Consider the following 14004-nt stretch of genomic DNA (forward strand, 5'->3'; position numbering starts at 1 on the left):
TCTAAATTAAATTGATAATATACGTGTTTGACTTGATTTATTTATTATTCAAGCCCATAGTGTTTAGTGGTATTATCTAGCATTTTAATATGTCAAGGAAGAAAATATAAAAATAGTTTTTTTTCTTCAGTGTTAATGAAACCCAAAATACAACAAATTATCATTATGTTAATAAAAAAATTGTAGAATTTTAGTGCTGAACAGTACATCTCCTCTTTCTGTTATTCCCACCATTATTTTTAACAGGGATCAATTTTCAGTTGGAGTTAAACACCAAAAATAATTCTGTGTTAAGTAAAGAATACTGGTTTCAAAGCTCATATCCAATAATTTGTGATTACAAATGATATTAGCACACACAGCAGTAATTTATTAGAACCAGTGCTGTGGCTTAGCAGGTAAATTTGCTGCTTGTAGTGCTGGCATCCCATATGGGCACCGGTCCAGGTCCCAGGTGCTCCACTTCTGATCCAGTTTTGAATCATCCCAGCTCTGGCTTTTATAGCCATTTGGAGAGTGAACCAGAAGATGAAAGACCTCCCCCCTCCTCTCTCTGCTTCTGCCTCTCCGTAGCTCTGCCTTTCAAATAAATAAATACATATTTCAAAATGAAAAAAAAAAACAGGAATTTATTATGAAGTGGCACCAAAGAAATATAGCATTATTCTGTTCACTACTTGTTAAAAGGGAAACTAAATTTTCCTGTAATCCTTCATGCCAGATTTTGCATAGAATAGAAATATTCAAGCAGTAAACTTGTATGTGCACTTAACAATCAGTGATGAGTTCCTGGGGGTAATAAGTGACTTAAGTTCCTTAACATAACAGGACTCCCATCTGTTACCTAAAAAATCACAGCTTATGAAAATCAAAAAATAAAGCAGGAAAGAAGCAGAGAAAATGTTTACTGCACCATGCAATGCTGGATAAGGAATACCCTTGTTTGCACTGTTGTAGTTTGCCCTCCTGTTAGTGCCTTTGTATGCATGTTACAGCTTGGAAAGTAGTTTGAGTGCTCTCTAAAGACACCTGTGTTGGGAGCTTGGTTCCTAAAGTCCCATATCAAGAATAAACGTATCAACATTAATAGATTAAGGGTTGGGACTTGGTCCGTTCATGGTGTTTAGGAAGCAGCCTAGTGGGTGATCTTTAGGTCATTGAGGGCTTGCCCTCAGAAGATAGTTCTCTCCAGAGGATTGGTTCCATAAACCAAGTTTGGCCCAGCTGTCTCTGTTTCCTACCTAGGCATGTGTTCACCACTGTAATATCCCTCAGCTTCACTGAATCAATGGGACAGCCAGGTCTTGGGTTATGAATCTTTATAATGTTAAGTAAAAGTAAACCGTTTTCATTCGTAAGTAACTTCCCTTAAGGTAAGTTTCAGTTTAAGTAATAAAGATCTGAATAATGAAGTACTTGTTTTTTGAAACCATATCTATTAAAGTATTCATAGATAGATAGATAGGTAGATAAGATTTATTTTAATTATTCAAAAGCTAGTTAGAGACTGAGAGCAAGAGAGATTCCATCTGCTGGTTCACTCCCCAAATGGTCACAACAGCTAGGTCCGGGCTAGATGGAAACCAGGAGCCAGTGCCTTCTTCGAGGTCTCCCACATGGGTGCAGGGGCCCACCTTCTGCTGCTTCCCAGGCACGTTATCAGGGAACTGGATTGGAAGTGCAGCAACCGGATTCAAACCAGCGACCATATAAGATGCCAGAGTCACAGGCAGTAGCTTTACCAGTTACTCCACAATGAGGGCCCAAAGTATTCATATTTAGTGTGGGCATAATATATTGTATTTCACATTGTAATGATGTATGTGAATGTATTATAAACATAATTGTTAGTAGGATTGAGAGAGAGAGAGAGAGAGAGGAAAGAATGAAAGAAGAAAGAAAGGTAACTGAATTAAACATTGTCACTCTATCTGTTTCTTTCCAATTGATTATATATTTAGTACTGGGTTTGTTTAGTTAATTTAGTCGAATTCATTTTTTACTCCAAAAATACCTTCTCAAACTTAAATTTTCTAATTGCTTAAAAATAATGAGGCACTGTGGGGCCATGTAGTTGGCAGTGTGCTAAAAGTGTCCATGCCAGTAATTTGGAACTTGTATGCTACAGTCTAACAGGGATGCTGCCAGTGGCAGATCTGTATGTAAAATTTGGTTTTGCTACAGCTGAACACATACACACTTGAGGCAATTTTCTATCATATGATGTATTTAAAAGAATGGTTTTGAGATGAATTATAATACACGATCCATCTGTGACATATTATATTGGCATTAAGAAAGATCATGTGTCTACTAAATGCAATACCAGTAAAATGTAAATATCATCCAAAAAAACTTATGTACAAGGAGAAAAATTATGTAATGAGATCTGAGAATATCACAAGTAGTCTCTTAACTGCAAATTTTTAATGGATAGGTAAATCATTGGTTATGCAAAGACTGATTTTATTTTTAACAAGGAGAAATTTGTGAATTCACAGTCCCCTAATGTTTTAATATACACATGTCACAAATCTTGATGGATCAAAATGCAAAAACTAGTAAGAATGTAGCCTAAACCATAAAATGTGATAATGTTAACTTAATGGAAAGATATTAATCATTTACATCCACAATTTAGAGAATATACAGTCTTTAAAACTATGTGGAGGCTCTTATAAAACTCACTATGCGGCTGGCGCCGCGGCTCACTAGGCTAATCCTCCGCCTAGCGGCGCCGGCACACCGGGTTCTAGTCCCGGTCGGGGCGCCGGATTCTGTCCCGGTTGCCCCTCTTCCAGGCCAGCCCTCTGCTGTGGCCAGGGAGTGCAGTGGAGGATGGCCCAAGTGCTTGGGCCCTGCACCCCATGGGAGACCAGGAAAAGCACCTGGCTCCTGGTTACTGCCATCGGATCAGCGCGGTGCGCTGGCCGCAGCGCTCCGGCCGCGGCGGCCATTGGAGGGTGAACCAACGGCAAAAGGAAGACCTTTCTCTCTGTCTCTCTCTCTCACTGTCCACTCTGCCTGTCAAAAAAAAAAAAAAAAAACTCACTATGCATTTGTCCATAAAATAATTCTTAACAAAAAATAAAGGAAAGATTACCATACAGAAAGTACTCACACAAAACTAGCAGCACTAGAACACAACAACAAAATGATGACTATACACACAAATATGGTCAACTGACACCCAGTCCCTACTTAATCTCCCAACACCCAAACCTTGAAGGACCCCTTCCCTTGGGGGCCCCTCCTGGCCAGCAGCAATCTCTGGTTTTTAATAAAATCTACTGTCACTTGCATTACTCAAACCCCAGTCCATTGTCCCCTTCTTTGTCTGTTGTCTTCTTCCTAGTGAGACAAAGAACCAACTCACCAACTCCAAATTCCCGTAACAACCAGAAAAGCAGCCTTTCTTCCTAGACCCTTCTGAAAAAACACAGACCTCTCGCCATGAAAATTTCTGTCCTTCTATAAGAACTCGCTGACCTGTAGAACCCTAAAACAATAAATTTGTGCTTTTCTAAAGCGTGAAGCTTATAGTGCTGTGTTAGGCCAGCAATAAAATACATTTACATTTTGCTAGTGCCTCATTAAGTTTTATGTATTCAACATTTTCATAATTAGTTATTGAAAGGTAGCTTTAATGAGTGAAATTGACTTTTCTTGTAAAGGTAAAGAAAATTTTGAAAACTCTGAACATTATATATCAATATTTTAAAAGTGTCTTGAATATTCAGGTACTCACACTGCACATTTTATAATAGAGGGAATCTACATCACTGATAAACATCAAAACCACTTTAAATGTCAGCGCTTCATGCAGCCAATCATGGTCCTAATATTTTTCCCTTTTTGTTAGTTCAACTCCTAATGTCTAAACAATTTTAAATTAAGATTCATCTTTAATAATTTTTATATACAGAAGATAAACTCTATACTAAGTAAAAATTTCCAATTTGCTTTTTTTGTTTTTATATATAATAATAAATACAAAATTAGAAGAGACAAATTACACTGATTTTTTAACTTTCATATTTTTTCAGATCATACAGAAAAAAATTCTACTTGAGAAACACATCACACCAGACTAAAGCAGCAGAAATATATTTTTAAAATTCTGGTTGACTCTTCAGATTTCCTTCATGATTTCGTTTTCTCATTTTATATATAAACACCAAAAAATTTTTATGTAAATATTTCTCTTTGAAACTTTTTTTTCCAAACTACTAGCAAAATGGTATCTTCCAACTTTTACTTACTTTTTATACTCATTGGTAAAATAGATTCCCAGGCATTTTTACTGCTTAAAATGCATTATGAAAGGAACTGTGTTGGTTACATTTTGTCATTTAAACTATGTCATCTAAAAGAAAATTTTCTATAATTCTACCTAAGTATTTATCAATTTCAATTCTTTTTTATGCAAATTTTGAGTTCCATCTATATTTAAATCAGTAATAATATGCCAATAATTTTGTTGAAATAAGTACATTGTTTTAAAGCTTACTTGTTTTATTCTGAGTCAGCTATAGTTTCTTTTTTTTTTTTTTTTTTTTTTTTTTTTTTTTTTTTTTTTGACAGGCAGAGTGGACAGTGAGAGAGAGACAGAGAGAAAGGTCTTCCTTTTGCCGCTGGTTCACCCTCCAATGGCCGCCGCTGCAGCCGGCGCACCGCGCTGATCCTGGCAGGAGCCAGGAGCCAGGTGCTTTTCCTGGTCTCCCATGGGGTGCAGGGCCCAAGCACCTGGGCCATCCTCCACTGCACTCCCTGGCCATAGCAGAGAGCTGGCCTGGAAGAGGGGCAACCGGGACAGAATCCGGCGCCCCAACCGGGACTAGAACCCGGTGTGCCGGCGCCGCAAGGTGGAGGATTAGCCTATTGAGCCACGGCGCCGGCTAATCAGCTATAGTTTCAAAGGATGTTCCAGCAATTCTGAACTTTGTAAAATATCAGAAAAAAAATTCCAATCTAAAGTTCATTTTTGTCTCTATTAATTTCTAAGAATTATATTTGTGATATTTCAAAAACAACAATAAGATATTTATAGATCTTAGTATTTTTAATCTGTATTTTTTAAGAACTATTTATCTATTTGAAAGTCAGACTTACAAAGAGAGAGAAACAGAAAGAGAGAATCTGCGCTTCCATCATGCTGGTTCACTCTCAAAATAGCCACAGTGGCCTGGGTGGGACAGGCTGAAGCCTGAAGGAAGCTTCTTCCAGGTCTCCCAAGTGGTTGGCAGGGACTCAAACACTTGGGGCATCTTCTACTGTTTTTCCCAGGTTACTAGCAGGGAATTTGATTAGAACTGGAGAAGTCTGGACTTGAATCAGCACCCATATGTGATGCTGGCATAACAGGCAACAGTGTTACCCACTATCCCACAATGCTAGTCCCCTGTATTTTCATTTCTATTATACATCCTTGAATATTGTTAAAGATTTATTTATTTGTTTTGAAAGTCAGAGTTACAGAGAAAGGGATAGACACAGATGACAGAGCTTCCATCTGTTGGTTCACTTCCTAGGTGGTCACAATGGCCATCACTGGGTCAGGCCAAAGCCAGAAGCCAAGAGTTTCAAATGTTGTCTCCCCTGTGTGTGGCAGAGGCACAAGCACTTGGGACATCCTCTTCTGCTTTTCTCAGGCCATTAGCAGGGAGCTGTTGTTTCTAGTCACTGAAATACTGAAGTCATTTTCAGGTACAACAAAACATAGATTATCCTGACTGAAGTGTGCTGCAAAGGATTCTCAGATGACGCTACAGCAGGACATCCACTTATCAATAAACTTCCACCACCTACAACAATTAGCTTAAACTTTGATCAGTCTTAGACATACACACACACACACACACACAGTGAGAAAGAGAAAAAGAGAGAGAAAAATAGAGAAGGGGGTATATCGACAGACATACATATTATATAATTATATATTTATATATATACAATTTGTTAACTATAATGCACATACATGTTCAACTAAGAGACACAGCAAGTATTATTTTCATCATCATTATTTACATAAATAAAAGTGGAGGGCAAGTGTCACTGTGCGTCAGGTTAAGCTTCCACTTGTGTTGTCAGCATTCCTTATCAGTTCCAGTTCCATTCAAGCTGTTCCACTTCCAATCCAGCTCCATGAAAACGCACCTGGGAAAGCAGTGGAAGATGTCCCAGGTACTTGGGTCCTTGCATCCCATATTGGAGAGCAGAATGGAGTTCCTAGCTCCTGGCTTGAGCCTGGTCCAGCTCTGACTGTAATGGACATTCGAGGACAGTACCCGTGGATGGAAGTTCTTTTTCTCTGACTCTCTTTCTTTGTGTCGCTCTGACTTTCAAATGAATAAAGAAAATGACTTTTAAAAAAATCTGGAAAAAATTCTCAATAACAGTTGAGAAAGATGTTGATATGATTAAATATTGGCAGTAAAAACACAAGTGAGTTTCATAAAGTTTTTTGAAGGGATGATGCCAAACACATAGAATGTAATTTTATCCATTATAAGAAGATGAGAAGACATCAAGAAGTATATTATATTGTTTAGGAATGTAGGCAGACAAATGTTTTAATACATGGGAAGAAAATTACTATGAAAGTCAAGATAACTACTCTGTTCTTAGGGGAAATTAAAGAGTATATTTTAGAAGGCATACAGAGAAAATTTTATTGTATTATCAAAATACAATTTTATTATATTATGTGACCCATGTGATGCTATATATGTTTAATTTTGTACTTTTAATTAAAACATAGTTTATGACATGTATTATATGCATGTAAATATGTATGTTGATATATTTTTATTGCTTTGTGAATCCAGCAAGAAGAATGGAGAAAACAAATCTTCAGCTGCCTCATGAAACTGGTCACATGGTCACACATAGATGTAAGTTTGCCTAGAAAAAAGCATATCTGACTAGAATATAGAATCTTTGGCTTGGAAGCCACTTTCCAAAACAACATTATATAAAGGAAAAGAAAGCATAACTTTTGTTAGAGTAGTAGCTATACTTGCAATTTACCAGTCAAGTCCTTTCACCTAATTTACTGATATATTTGTCATGTGAGAAGATATGGAAAGCTAAAGCATTCATGTTAGGCTTGAAATATTCACTGCATTCTCATGAATATTGTGATTTTTCATAAATCAACAAATGTTTATTGACTAAATATATATCAAACATGAACTGTGCTAAGTATTTCATAGTAAATAGCAATCAATGATGACATTTTAGAATTAACAATCTAGTCCAAGACATTGTAGATTTTCTGTGAATAACCAAGGAGTAAACAATTTAAGTTTTGTCAACCACATATGGCCTTTTGACACATTATTGTCCATCCTTTGCCTATATTTTTCACAACCTTTAAAATAAAGACTACATGTTTTTTGTGGCTCATACCAAAACATGTCTGGGGAGTATTCTGCCCTAGGTTTTTTTTTTAAATTTATTTTTTATTTGATAGAGTTATAGACAGTGAGAGAGAGAGAGACAGAGAGAAGGGTCTTCCTTCCATTGGTTACCCTCCAAATGGCCACTACAGCCTGTGCTTTGCAGATCTGAAGCCAGGAGCCAAGTGCTTCTTCCTGGTCTCCCATGCAGGTGCAGGGGTCCAAGCAATTGGACCATCCTCTGCTGCCCTCCTGGGCCACAGCAGAGAGCTGGACTGGAAGAGGAGCAACCGGGACTAGAACCTGGCGCCCATATGGGATGCCAGCATCGCAGGCGGATGATTAACCAAATGAGCCTAGGTTTTTAGTTTGCTGAGCCCTGGTCCAGTTAATAAAGTTGGAAGAAGTTGGTATTGAACAAAACACATGGAAATAAACAAAAAACACAAAGAAGGATTGACTAAATATTCCACATTTCTCAGACACAAAACATAGTTTTTTGTATACCAAGTAACTTTTATAACAGTTCATTATATGTAGGTCAAAATTTACATAATTAACAAAACATAAAATAAATTAAATTGATAATATACTTGTTTGGCTTGATTTATTTATTATTCAAGTCCATAGTGTTTAATGGTATTATCTAGCATTTTCATATGTCAAGGAAGAAAATATAAAACTAGTTTCTTTTTGCTTTAGTGTTAATGAAACCCAAAATATAAAACATTATCATTACATTATTTTTGGTTCTTAATTGATATTAAATGGGGTCTGAAAAAAATGAAAGATATTTAGACTTGCCCAAAATGGTGGAGTTAGAAATGTGCCAGGGGATTCCAATTCAATCCCATCAAGATTGCATGTACCAATGCCATCTTACTAGTCCAAGTGATCAATTTCAGTTCACAATAAAATATCACACTGATAGTTCTAAGAGTCAAAGGGATCACACAAACAAGACTAGTGTCTGCTATTACTAACTGATAGAATAAAAAAGGGAGAGAACGATCCAACATGGGAAGTGGAATACACAACAGACTCATAGAATGCCAGTTGTCCTAAACAGCACTCTGGCCTCAGAATCAGCCCTTAAGGCATTTGGATCTGGCTGAAGAGCCCATGAGAGTATTTTAGGCATGGAAAGCCAAGACACTCTGGAAAAAAAAAAGGACCTAAATGAAAGATCTCTGCGAGTGAGATCCCAGTGGAAAGAATGGGCCATAAAAGAAGGAGGTACCTTTCTCTGAAGGGAGGAGAGAACTTCCACTTTGACCATGGCCTTGTCTAAATAAGATCGAAATCAGCAAACTCAAGAGGCTTCCATAGTCTTTGCAGCTCATGACAAGAGCCTAGGGTGATTAATGAGGCCATAAACAAGAGTGTCAAATTGTTAATTCAACAACAGGAGTCACTGTGTACTTACTCCTCATGTGGGATCGCTGTCCTTAATGTGTTGTCCAATGTGAATTATTGCTGTATCTAGTACTGAAATAGTATTTTACACTTCATGTTCTGTGTGGGTGCAAACTGATGAAATCTTTACTTAATATATACTAAATTGATCCTCTGTATATAAAGAGAATTGAAAATGAATCTTGATGTGAATGGAATGGGAGAGGGAGTGGGAGTTGGGAGGGTTGCTGGTGGGAGGGAAGTTATGGGGGGGGAAGCCATTGTAATCCATAAACTGTATTTTGGGAAATTATATTTACTAAATAAAAGTTTTTTAAAAAATGAAAAAAATGTAAGATGTGGGAGATTATTATAGCATAGCCACACCAGCATCCCATATGAGAGGCAATACATGTCCCAGGTTGCTCCACTTCCAATCCAGTTCCCAGCTAATGACCTGGGAAAAGAACCAGAAGATGGCCCAAATATTTTCCCCTGCCACCCATATGGGAATTCAGATGGAGTTCCTGGCTCTTGGCTTCAGCATGGCCCAGTCCTGGCCACTGCATCTCTTTCTCTCTCGCTCGCTCCCTCTTGCTCTTTCTGTTTTTCTCGGTCTCTCCCTCTCTCTGTGTATCTTTGACTTTCAATTAAATAAATAAATCTTTAAAAAGTAAGATAAAATTTGATTTTGATTTCTTGTGATGGACTTTACAAAGTGCTGCCATACTATTAGGTATGTCATTTTGATAGAATGTGGGGTCATTTTTTTTCTAGTATGAAACTGTCACCTGTCTTAGTACTAATATGTATTTTATGTCCCTCCTAGAAAGTTCCTGATTATTTCTATGGCTAAAAGTTATTAATGTTTACACATGGTTTATATATGACAGTGTAGGAATTGCCATGTAAAGCTATGAAGAAATTACCAAGGGGAGAACCCAAGAGGACCTAGAGTGTTCAGATCTTAACGTTATATAGAAATCCATTTAGTCACATAGTTTTCTTTCCTGAAATATAATTTATCAATGTAATAATATTTTCAAGACTATACTGCCTGACATTAGTGCACTAATATAGCTACTTATGAGTGTTATATATTTCATGGCTCTTTCCTGAATACAGATAGACTTTTATAATAAAAATATTTCATAAATTCCTTAGATCAATATCTGTCCTATTCATTTTGGGTCTCTACTGAGTCAAATGAGCTAAACTGATACTAATTTACCTAATTCCATAGGTTCACAGAGAAAGGGCAGCACCAGTGCTGTTGCAGCCCCTATGTAGTCCTGTGGATGTGCTGGCTCACTCTGATGGACTGGTGTAGCAACCTGACACACAGCTCTTTTAGCTCATGCTAGATCTTCATCTTCAGTTTTCTGCCACTCATGTGCTCCGATTTTCTTGCATGTCAGTTTCATCATCAGAGCTAGCAGCTATATAAAAGCAACACATATTCCAGCTTGTCTTCACAAGTTTGAGTTTGTTCTTAGCCTCCCACACTTCATATTCATCCTTCCTTATTGATAGATTATCTTGTTCTTCAGCATAAGCAATAGCTGTTCACAAATTGTATTATCAGTTCCCACTTTTGGGTAACTACAAACCTGTTATATGAATTTAATATTAACATTCCTGGTGATCCTACCTCTGTGATGGAGCCCTGATAGACTCACTGTCTTAACAATTAAATACCATTTTCCTGTTATTATTCAGAAACATTTAAATATGCTTAACAATATTATGAAAAATATTTGGCTGCACAGTATTTTATTTACTTTAACATTTAATACGTTATCCCTCTTAGTATTTTTTGTTTGTTCTACTTAATACTTTTGGTTGAATACTGTAATCAATACACAACTATTCTGAAGTGCTGAAACTTAACTGAAAAGTGATTGTTGTTAAATATAAGAGTGGGAATAAGAAAGGGAAGAGATGTGCAATTTGGAACATACTCAAGCTGACTTACCCCAAACGGTAGAGTTAGAAACATACCAGGGGATTTGAATTCAATCCCATCAAGGTGGCATGTACCAATGCCATCTCACTAGTCCCAGTGATCAATTTCTGTTCACAATTGATCATAATGATAGGACTAAGAGCCAAAGGGAGCACATAAACAAGACTAGTGTCTGCAAATACTAGCTGATAGAATCAAAAAGGGAGAGAATGATCCAACATGGGAAGTGAGATACACAGCAGACCCATAGAATGGCAGATGTCCTAAACAGCACTCTGGCCTCAAAATCAGCCCTTAAGGCATTCAGATCCCGCTGAGAAGCCCATGAGAGTATTTCAGGCATGGAAAGCCAAGACACTCTGGCAAACAAACAAACAAACAAACAAAAAACAAAACAAAACAAAACCTAAATGCAAGATCTCCGCGAGTGAGATCCCAGTGGAAAGAATGGGTCATCAAAGAAGGAGGTACCTTTCTCTGAAGGGAGGAGAGAACTTCCACTTTGACTACGACCTTGTCTAAATATGATCAGAGTTGTTGAATTCAAAAGGCTTCCATAGCCTTGGCAACTCATGACAAGAGCCTAGGGTGATTACTGATGCCATAAACAAGAGTGTCAGTTTGTTAAGTCAACAACAGGAGTCACTGTGCACTTACTCCTCATGTAGGTACTCTGTCTTTAATGTGCTGTACATTGTGATTTAATGTTATAACTAGTACTCAAACAGTATTTTAAACTTTATGTTTCTGTGTAGGTACAAACTGTTGAAATCTTTACTTAATGTATGCTAAACTGATCTTCTGTATATAAAGAGAAATGAAAATGAATCTTGATGTGAATGGAAGGGGAGAGGGAGTGGGAAAGGGGAAGGTTGCGGGTGGGAGGGAAGTTATGGGAGGGGAAGCCATTGTAATTCATATTCTGTACTTTGGAAATTTATATTCATTTACATAAAAGTTAAAAAAATACATTTATGTTGAAAAGCAAACTAACAAATAGTTCCTTAGTCAATGGATGTATTTTTCACAACATAAATATTGTTTAATAAAAATCAATAACTAGCCATCAGGGAAATGCAAATCAATTTTGCACTTTGTGTTCTGTATGGGGGCAAACTGATGAAATCTTTACTTAATATATACTAAATTGATCTTCTGTATATAAAGATAATTGAAAATGAATCTTGATGTGAATGGAATGGGAAAGGGAGAGGGAGATGGGAGGGTTGCAGGTGGGAGGGATGTTATGGGGCGGGAAAGCCATTGTAATCCATAAACTATACTTTGGAAATTTATATTTACTAAATAAAAGTTAAAAAAAAAAGTGTGATTCTACCTCAACCCAATTATAATGGCTCTCATACAGAAATCAACAAACAGCAAATGTTGGTGATGATGTGGGGAAAAAGGTACCCTAATCCACTGTTGGTGGGAATGTAAACTGGTACTTCTATTGTGGAAGACAGTATGGAGATACTTAAGAAACACCATCCCACTCTTGTGAATTTAACTAAACTGAAAGAAATCAGCATATGAAAGAATTATCTGTTCCCTCATATTCATTGCAGCACAATTCACAATAACTAAGATATGAAATTAATCCAGATGTCCATCAACTGTTAACTGGATAAAGAAATGATGGGATATATACACTATGGGGTACTACTCAGCGTAATAATAAAATGAAATCCTGTCTTTTCCAACAAGATGAATGCAACTGGAAACCATTATACTTAATGAAATAATCCAGTCCCCATAAGACACATGCCATATGTTTTCCCTGACATGTGCTTACTAATAGAGTACCTAAAATGTATGTATAGGAGAGAAATTGAAATTTTGAGATTCAATGATTTTTTTACAGCCCTGACTCTACTGTTGAGAAACAATGTTTTTTCCCTCGTATCATTTACTGAACTTGTTACTTAGTGAAGGGTTGATCTTATGAGTATAAAATAAAATTAAAGTAGATCATTGTAAAAATTAAGAAAAGGAATTGGAGAGGAAGGAAGAGGAAGGGTAGGAAGTATCATTATATTCCTAAATCTGTACATTTGAGATACATGAAATTTGTATCACTCAAAGAAAATTTTAAAAAGAAAATGTAAGACAAATTATAAGAAAAAATTCAAAATGTAAAACTCATAAAGGAAAACAATTTTTAATGTTTTATTATATAAAGTGTGTTGCAAGAGGGCCAAAATCATGCTTTTCAAACAGCACTGTCAGGGTAAGCCACCAACTGCAACATTGCCATTCCATAGCAGAGTGTTATTTCAAGTCCTTGATTCTCTGCTTCTAATCCATTTCAAATCTAATGTGTCTGGGAAGATAGCCAAATATGACACAAGTGCCTGTGGCCCTGCCACCCACGTTCGAGTACCAAATGTAGCTCCAGTTTCTTGGTTTTGATCTGACCCAAATCCAGCCATTGTGGCTATTTGGGGAGTGAATCAGTGGATGGAAGATTGGAAGATTCTCTCTCTCTCTCTCTCTCTCTCTCTCTCTCTGTGTGTGTGTGTGTGTGTCTCCATTTCTCTGTGCCACTCTACCTTTCAAACAGATAAATATTTTTTTAATAAAGCAGTTGCATGTAACAGATTCTGGGTAGATGCAGCCTGAACATGTGATCCAGGGTATTGTCTCCATCCCTAAAACAGCACAGTTTAGAAATGCACACGTACATGTTTAGCTTAAATAGTATGTCTATGGTCTCTTGTATTCTAGAAACTTCAAGGAGATGACTTTCATCCTATACAGCACAATGAATTCCCTGGAAGGCCTCCAAGTGAAAGGCATCTAAATCATGCATAGAAACTTGTATGTTTCAAGCAAACAAAGGAAGACTCTGTCCTGTTGTGAACCCCAAATCACAATGTTATTATAAAAGTAGATGGCTTTCTCATGTACAGAATAGATTTACAAATTTTGAGATAGGATGTTGAATTTAGAAGCCAAAGCCATAGTTCTCCAGGTGAGGCAGAACTCAGGCTTTTATATGAAAAGGATAGGTAGAATACATAGTTCAGCATAGTTTGGCAATAAGCAAGATTGTGTTTGTCCTGAGGTTGGAAACAGATGCAAAGCAGGATGGTAATAAATTTTTCAAATGCACTGAAACATCCAAGCCCAACCTTGAAGCCATGGGACATTGATGAATCCCAGAGATTTCTTTCATTTCAGCTATCCATGTCATTTTGCCTTCTGTCTTTAAAATAAATAAAATAAATTTCAAGGTTTATT

This window comes from Oryctolagus cuniculus, chromosome 5 (assembly GCF_964237555.1).
Source record: "Oryctolagus cuniculus chromosome 5, mOryCun1.1, whole genome shotgun sequence".
NCBI lineage: Eukaryota > Metazoa > Chordata > Mammalia > Lagomorpha > Leporidae > Oryctolagus > Oryctolagus cuniculus.